Source organism: Lineus longissimus, chromosome 9, assembly GCF_910592395.1.
Source record: "Lineus longissimus chromosome 9, tnLinLong1.2, whole genome shotgun sequence".
In the NCBI taxonomy this organism is placed as follows: domain Eukaryota; kingdom Metazoa; phylum Nemertea; class Pilidiophora; order Heteronemertea; family Lineidae; genus Lineus; species Lineus longissimus.
Genome location: NC_088316.1, coordinates 5834003 through 5842838, shown reverse-complemented (window position 1 = coordinate 5842838; position 8836 = coordinate 5834003). Strand labels below are relative to the sequence as shown.

The window sequence follows — 8836 nt, the reverse complement described above, 5'->3', positions numbered from 1 at the left end:
GTGTACGTCACCGTAGTCTCGGCAATGATAATTTTATCAGAGCAGTCTCGCGCAAGTAGAAGTTCTTTACCTATTAGTTCTTCACTTATTAGTCTCAACGTCTGGCGCAAAGCCAGACGTTTTCCATTACGATTTCACTACGATGTTTGACAAGAAGGAGCAGTGCGCGAGATATGCTAATGAGCAGACTTCCCTCGCTTGAGTTTCTGAAGAATGTTCCATATCGCGCTAAGCTCATCACTACTGATTATGACAGGCGTGCAACGGTAGGTATCTGCTCCCGAACTTCCACCCTAATACGGTACAATAAGTTACCATTTGATGGGAATTGGACAATGCCCTCATTGTGTATGGAGTCATAGGGATAAGAAGACATTATTCATTAGTGTTGGTACAAGTGATTTTGCCCAAAAAGCATGCGCATTCAAAAAACAAAATATGCAAGGTATCACGTACATGACCATGACGACGTGCAGAAAGTGCACTGGCCAGTGCATACCCTATGGCTATGTACTAGTAAACATGGTAAACAAACATGAACAACATCATTATTCATCGGCAGTTCATTTTACTCCGAGCTTTTCCTGAAACATATAGGCATGATGATTAGGCCTACCATGTACCATGTCCATGACCAATAACAGCACCAGATCATGTGGATGTCAACAAGTTCACATGAACCGTATAATCCCGCATGGCGCATGGGGCATGCGTCTAAACCAAAGCCCCAAAATCACTTGTTTTGGTCTATTTCAGTTTCACTTGTGTTTCCCCCGTCTCCCAGTCCATAATACATTTACAGTTTACAATCCCCGATCATGGCCCAACAAAAGGTCATCGGTTGACTAAAGGAACACAACTGTTCAATGGATTTATAGTTGAATGCGATCAAACTACGTCTTTTCAATCGTGGATTGTAAATTTAACCCCATGGGCCTAGGGAAGGCCATATAACAATACTTTCGACACAGTTATTATCTCCGCTGCCTCCACCATGTTACACACAGTGCTCACTGCTGATTCTAAAATGCGCCACCTAGTCAAAACAGGACATATGTTCTTCTAGGAATAGATCTCTTTCCAATATTTCGTCATTCCACTATCGTCATCACCTCATCATACTTTCATTGACATTACAGGCACACATCCACAGAGCACTCTTCAAATCATCTACACAGTGGTTATCCAACTAGGATTATAAAGGTAATTTCTTAGCCCCGCACAGTGGGTTTCAGTCTTGATAAAGGGGCACTATTGCTAGCAGCTAGGTAGGCAAGATAAAGTTAGACGAAGTAGCCGATAGGGGTCTCTCACCCCTCAAAGTCCGTCACAACTATTCAAGCTTGTACAAGGAATACATGCAGCGCTGACTCTAACAAGACCCAATGGGAATGTCGCACAGTCATCTGTCAAAAACAAGACCTATGTTGCAGTATGATCTCTTGCCAATATTTAATAATTGCACTATCGTCATCACCTCATCATACTTCATTGACATTACAGGCACACATTGACATTGACCACTGTTCCAGTCAACGACACAGTCGCTATCCAAGTAGCATTATAGAGGTAATTATCATTATCATACCTCATTAGCATGTGAACCAATCACGTCGCGTCCTTTGCGATCACGGCAAAGCCTCATGGAATAATGTCTTTCACCGTTGAATAACTTTTCATATTCCATGCCTACAACTTCAATTTCTTCATATTCCATGGCTAGAAGTTCAATACTAATATAATATCCAAGATAAAGTTACAAGAAGGGGTCTCTCACCTCTCACTGTATGTCCACACTATTCACGCTTGTACGAGGAATACATTCAATGCTGAATCTAACAACAGCCAGTGCCCTTACTCTGTATATTAGTCACTGGAAGATGGCCCATTTCACTCCTTGCTTCTACTTCACCTATAGTCTCATTGCAAACGCCTCAGTTCTATGATATCACATTCACTTTCAGCTGTCATGCAACGCAACAACTGTGCTATCTGCCATCGCACATCAACGAAGAAGTGCAGCCGCCCACATTCCACCTCACGTCTGTCCGACCAGCTGCAATCCTCGAGGACGCCCCACTGTACCACGATTTCACTACGATGTTTGACAAGAAGGAGCAGTGCGCGAGATAGGCTAATGAGCAGACTTCCCTCGCTTGAGTTTCGGAAGAATGTTCCATATCGCGCTAAGCTGACCACTGCTGACCATGACAGGCGTGCATTGGACTGGTACAGGTTGGAACTAAACATTGAATATGCTGGTGGTGACGCTTTCTGATGAGAAGTTGGTCGTGACTGATGCAGTATCCTTGGACTTGTCCACAGCATCGTTCAATCATTGCTCTCTGAGCTGCCTTGATTCTGTACTTACCCAAATACTAAGACCAAATGCCTGTTGACTGTGCTTTAAGAGCGACTGGCGCCATGCCTAGAGATATGACTGACCCCTATTGGCAAATTTGTATGACTTTATCTTGCCTACCTAGCTGCTGCCTATAGTCTCCCTTTAACTGCGGAACACTTCAAAGTCGATAAAATGCCATGTTCCACCTTTTAATGTGTTCAGACCGCCATTTTCAAAATAATCAAGTCAGGACACTGCCTTCTAGTCTCATAATAAATTTTGCTTTCCTCAATAATAACATTTCTTCTTCTTTAATGCTTTCATCATTCCAAACTTCTCCTCCTCTGACTTTTACAGGGGTACAGTCATGGCAATCAAAACCCAAATACTGAGACCAAATGCCTGTTGACTGTGCTTTAAGAGAGACTGGCGCCATGCCTAGTCTCTCTTAAAGCACAGTCAACAGACACCAACCCCCTCAGACTCAGAAACCACAAACACCCAACCCTTCCTGCTACCTTAATACTTCTGGGTATTTTGTGAAGAGGTAGCTCTGACGATTATTTGAGGAAAATATCAGCTTCTTCTGTGCACGTCCGCAGTGACCAGGCCTCGCATTCTATGTATAGCTCAATCGGATGTTGACATGAACTGGTTCCTGTCAGAGTGCACATGTTCTCAAGGTGAGACTTCGAGGTCAAAATGCTCAAAGAAAAGCCGCAACGACACCCTATTTTGGTATCAAAATTTAAAATTGTTATTATTTGGCTTTCTCAAGGTGATAAGTAGAAGTTTATAAAAATATTATTTCACCATCCATGTTAATTGTCAAGTTATAAGGCGGCAAGGTGAAATTTTCAAAATTTTCATCGATGTACAGGGTGTCTCATGTATTGTGCTGCCCCCATGTTCTCATGACTGAATTACTTGATAACAATGAAAGCTGGCCAGATGTATTCTAGAAGCGACAAGCTATTCAGAAATGTATAGGTTTATGTGTGAGAGTGATATACTGCAAGGTCGACAGCCACTTGAACAGGGGTATGCATGAAATGACGTCGCGCCATTTGTGGAGCCAGGTAGGCCCGGCCATTGCACTGGCTAGTGAGACCCCAGCTTCTTTTTGCCTGGCTTACGGATCTTAGGGACGAGGACGTTTCTTGCAATCTCGTTTTATCTCGCGCTGTGGTACTTGTGGCATTAGCAATGCGCGAAATAAAAAGAACAGATAAACAGAAAAAAACGCATTTAGGTCTAAAGGTCTTTGAAAGCTCATTTCGGATAATTTATTCAGAAAAGGTATATAGGAGGGATATATCCGAAATGTGCTTTCAAAGACCTATAACCCTAAACGCGTTTTTATCTGTTTATCTGTTCTTTTTATTTCGAGCACTGCTAATTCCGCAAGTACCACGGCGCGAGATAAAACGAGATTGCAAGAAACGTCGTCCCTAAGAGCCGTAAGCCAGGCAAAAAGAAGCTGGGTGCTGTTTATCTAGTGTAATGGCACCCAGGGTGCTTATTGTCCAGTCGATCTCGAACCTGGGTACCATTTGTCGGCACCCAGGACGACGTCCACCCTTTCAGCATCAATGGAACATTGATGATTCATCTTGTAGGCACTTGTGCACTGCATAGGCTTGTAGTACTGTATACAATGATGTAATAAAAAGTAAATATACATGTAGCATGTCAATATACTATGTATGCATGTATATCTATGCTTTTTGAGTACACAAAAGTGTCAGGTATGGCTTGGAAATACCTGATCCCCCCCCCCCTCCACCGCAAGAACAAAAATAACTTGGGTGCAAAGAGGATACCGCTGCTATCCCTGGAAAAAGGTGTTTGGCGCTACTTCATTCTGACACAAAAGAACACAAGTGCGATATCGGAGTTATGAGACAATCCCCCCCCCCCCTCCAAGTCCGTCATCCCACAAGTCCGACGTCCGATAAGTCCGTAGTACCATAAGTCCGAAAGACATATTATATTGTATGACATTTTGTATGAACACAAGTTTAAAAATAAAGGCTGGTATTTCTAGTTCTCTGAATGGTCAAAAAGCTGTTAGAGACCGAGTCGAATCTCATGCTAAAGGAACACATTTTGTTCAGTTTGGTCCGAGTTATCTGAAGAGTGTCAGCAAGACTTGAGTTATCTGGACATTTTAAAGTCAACAACAACATTCCAACTCCAGAACATTGGCCGGGCTTGCCAAACAGGGCAAAAATACTACCCTCTTTGGCGAGCCGGAGAGGTTACAACATGTTGGCCAATCAGAGAGCAGTGACGTCATATTCGAATTTATATGCGCATATTTAACAATGGCCGACTTCCCGCTCTCGATTCAATTTCTGTTACTAAACTCGGGTTTTGGTCAATAATCCATGAAAAAGCATGTACATGTACATGACTGTATGGAGTTGACCTAAATCAACAAGAGTGCTCGTTATCTCCATATTGAATTTCCAGCGGTTTTGCTCGATGTCCTCCGCCCATTTTGACGCGCGTTGTCTGAAAGCTGGGTAATGATAATGCATCGAGGGTCAAGATGGTTATCTCATGAACGAAGCAAACTTTTCCTGGATTTAAAGTTATACAAACTATCTGATCCATCTTCCCTGAAAATGTCTTGACAATAGCAATAATGATAAGTGAGTTGCGAGCTTACGAGGTAAAAAACAATGGAACTCGTTATTATGCAAATTAGTTAAATAACTGGAAAAACATAAAACAAACGTGCACAACTATCATCCCTGAAAGTTTCAGCGCTCCATCGCCAAGCGGTTACTGAGGAGTTGATCGGAAAGAATTTTTGTCAGAATTTTGCCAAAATTAGCCATAAATCAATAGATGCAAATTAAGCAATCAATGATCAAAAAGGACATTGCCATATCCGCTCATATCCCCCAACTGATATGTGTGTCGAATTTCATTGAAAAACTCCTAATTGTTTGGGCCGCAGAGGTGAGAAGAACAAGAACAAGAAGAAATATTTTTTTGTTTCGTGAAATCAATCGTCTTCCCCAGCTTGTTGGCTGGGGAAGCCTAATTCTCAAGTCAAGCGACATTCGAGTGAAAAGCTAAGGTTGCTGCCACAACAGGGGTTTAGTGAGAATATTAGCAAATATCTTAACATAGATTTTTACATGCACTAGAATCCAATTACTAATGCACACGTAGGCCTACTTGTACACGAAACTGAATGAGACCTAAACTACTAATCTTTGATGTTGATGTGGCAATTTGGTGTCCACAGCGCCTGCATAACCGCAACTGAATGAAGAGATCATTCGGGGACTGTCTGACAGCTGTGATTGTTGACCCGACGTCATGACATCATGATGACGTCATGGCATCGTTGTGACGTCATCAGTGACATCGTAGTCTGAGCCTGCATGCTCTGTTGCTCATGGCAACAAGAGAGGACCAAAATGAAGGATTTTGGCTACTGGGCACCGTGCACTGATGGTATGAAGCAACCATGTGTGCCTGATAGGTCATGAAGGTGCAGGAAATGCGGTTTCGTCAAGAGAGACTCATCAGATGCGTGTGGCGACAAAGAAATACGGTTGGATATACAGAGGTATCCTGATAGCGGGACCGCAAGGAGTCAATTTCTCCCCTTGATGACCTAGAGTAGATCTTGGTCAGTCCATCCAGGCAGTATGGCCTGCTGAAGGGCGGTCTGAGCCAAGCAGTTGGCAAAAAGTGGGTCTAGATGGTTAAAAGTTTAACCTGTGTGCCTAAAGAAGATACGTGAAACCGGAGAGGTTGAAACAGCTGGACAGTAAAGGAAATAAGTATACGGAGGGAAATAGTATTTAAATGACGTGGCAATGTACGTATACTTACCTTGGAAACATGAAATCCACAGGGGCTGGGTGCACTGATGAAAGCTTCATGGAGCTGAAACCCATTAATAATGCACTCTGAAGTGAGTGCGGGGCCCTAGGCCCAAATGGTTGCGACAAAAATCGACCACTTACGAAGATGGGAGAGTGTGAGACTTCCTCATCACATGTACTACAGATGTGCGGTGCCAAAGCCAGAGCACCCTGGGGTGTTCCCAGACAGTGGACACCAAGGAAATAATAACAAATGATGTTGACGTAGCAATTTGGTGTCCACTGCGCCTGCATGACCGCAACTGAATGAAGAGATCATTCAGGGACTGTCTGACAGCTGTGATTGTCGACCCGACGTCATGACATCATGATGACGTCATGGTATCCTTGTGACATCATCAGTGACATCGTAGTCTGCGTCTGCATGCTATGTTGCTCATGGCAACAAGAGAGGACCAAAATGAAGGATTTTGGCTACTGGGCACCGTGCACTGATGGTATGAAGCAACCATGTGTGCCTGATAGGTCATGAAGGTGCAGGAAATGCGGTTTCGTCAAGAGAGACTCATCAGATGCGTGTGGCGACAAAGAAATACGGTTGGATATACAGAGGTATCCTGATAGCAGGACCGCAAGGAGTCAATTTCCCCTTGATTGACCTACAGTAGATCTTGGTCAGTCCATCCAGGCAGTATGGCCTGCTGAAGGGCGGTCTGAGCCAAACAGTTGGCAAAAAGTGGGTCTAGATTGTTAAAAGTTTAACCTGTGTGCCTAAAGAAGACACGTGAAACCGGAGAGGCAGGCGCAGTGGACACCAAATTGCCACGTAACATCGTTATTATTTCCTTGGTGTCCACTGTCTGGGAACACCCCAGGGTGCTCTGGCTTTGGCACTGCACATCTATAGTGCCTGTGATGAGGAAGTCTCACACTCTCCCATCTTCGTAAGTGGTCGATTCGCAACCATTTGGGCCTAGGGCCCCGCACTCACTTCAGATTATTAATGGGCTTCAGCTCCATGAAGCTTTCATCAGTGCACCCAGCCCCTGTGGATTTCATGTTCCCAAGGTAAGTATACGTACTTTGCCACGTCATTTAAATAAACTACTAATCATTGTCTGGATTGGTCATCTCGGATTGGCTTATGTTTGGGTAGCTGTTGATTATCTCGACTAATAAGATGTCATTAAGTTGTAATTTGGTGATGTCACTGATGTAACCTGACCGCTAGTGGTTCTAATGGCAAGTAGAGGCCGTCGGTTGCATGCATTCCCAGATGCACAGATCCCAGATGCACAACTATCATCCCTGAAAGTTTCAGCGCTCCTGCACCAAGCGGTTACGGAGGAGTTGTCCAGAAACAATTTTTTGTCCGAATTTGGCCAAAATTCGCCATAAAATCAATGATAAAAGGGCAATCCATATTCGCTTATATCCCCCAAATGACATGTGTGTCAAATTTCATTGAAAAACTCTTATCTGTTTGGGCTACAGAGGTGAGAAGAACAAGAAGAAGGAGAAATATTTTTAGTTAGGTAAAATCAATCATCTTCCCCAGCTTGTTGGCTGGGGAGGCCTGATTCTCAAGTCAACCGACATTCGAGTGAGAAGTTAAGGTTGCTGTCACAACCTCCCCAGAATTTGGGACCGCAACTTTGAGTCACGTGTGCCTGCAACGCATGACATCCGTGGTCATGGTCACTGAGGAAGCTTCCTGTTGGTCACGTACCTGTAATAAAGTTGTAAACCGTTTTCCCCTTTAAATTGGTACTTTCTACATGCTCATAACTTTTTCCGAGACGTAATCTGGGAGGAACGCATTCACAGCCCACTAGACCTATCCTAGCCTGTCAAGCCATGAAATTTTCGCTGCACATTATGCATGACCATTTCAGGGTTGGGGATCTGAGTTAGTTTTGACGGCTTTTAATCCGCGAGTCAGCTTTCTAACCACGGCGGGTTGAATGGAGCCTCAAAACCACATAAGTATTAAGCTAATTGGACTGAAACTTCACCATTTTCTTCATATTAAACACACCTTGTTCTCAATTCCCAGCACTTTACGGGTGATTTACGAGAGATTTCGTGACCGATGCAGATTTCGAGAGTTTTCCGAGAGAAAAAGGGGAGTTGGTGTTCGTAGTGTTAACTAAGGGCTGAATTAAGATCCGAGTTTACGTCACCCCGCTATACAACGCAACGTGCTTTCCATTATCGTCGGAAAAGTGCGATCATTCATGAAGATTTTGAATATTTCCTTTTTTGGGCAATTTGTTGATGGAAACTACATGTAAGAGGTGCAGACTGGGCAGCCGACAGCTGGGTAATATTGCCCTTAATAATACAAATGGTGCTTTAAGACGAAATCACAAGTTCCCAATGGCCCAGGTCCCGTAAAAAAGTAATTCATCACATATATAAGATATCATTTCATCATTTGAAATGTGTATTTTTTGCTTGTGTGTAATCGTGATTCAAGACCAGTTGTGCTGTGTCGATTTCTTATCGATAATGATAATAATAATGTTAATAATTTATTTTAATAAAGCGCCACTTAAAAATCAATTGTCAGTGGCGCTATACAAAATTAGAGAAAAATACACATGACAAACATAAAAAAATTGAACGACACTTTAAAGGG

General features: G+C 43.2%; 1 long non-coding RNA gene across 2 annotated transcripts; it reads left to right on the top strand.

The window, feature by feature from the left end:
- The first annotated feature begins 243 nt into the window (after window positions 1–243).
- LOC135493883 (uncharacterized) lies at window positions 244–2373 on the top strand. 2 transcript variants are annotated; one of them, XR_010448309.1, is made up of 3 exons: window positions 244–266; window positions 1140–1203; window positions 1504–1834. It is a non-coding gene; the product is annotated as an uncharacterized LOC135493883 (long non-coding RNA). The 2 variants fall into 2 exon arrangements; XR_010448310.1 differs by lacking the exon at window positions 244–266 and adding an exon at window positions 1965–2373 and having other exon boundaries at window positions 419–1203; window positions 1504–1569.
- The last annotated feature ends 6463 nt before the right edge of the window (window positions 2374–8836 follow it).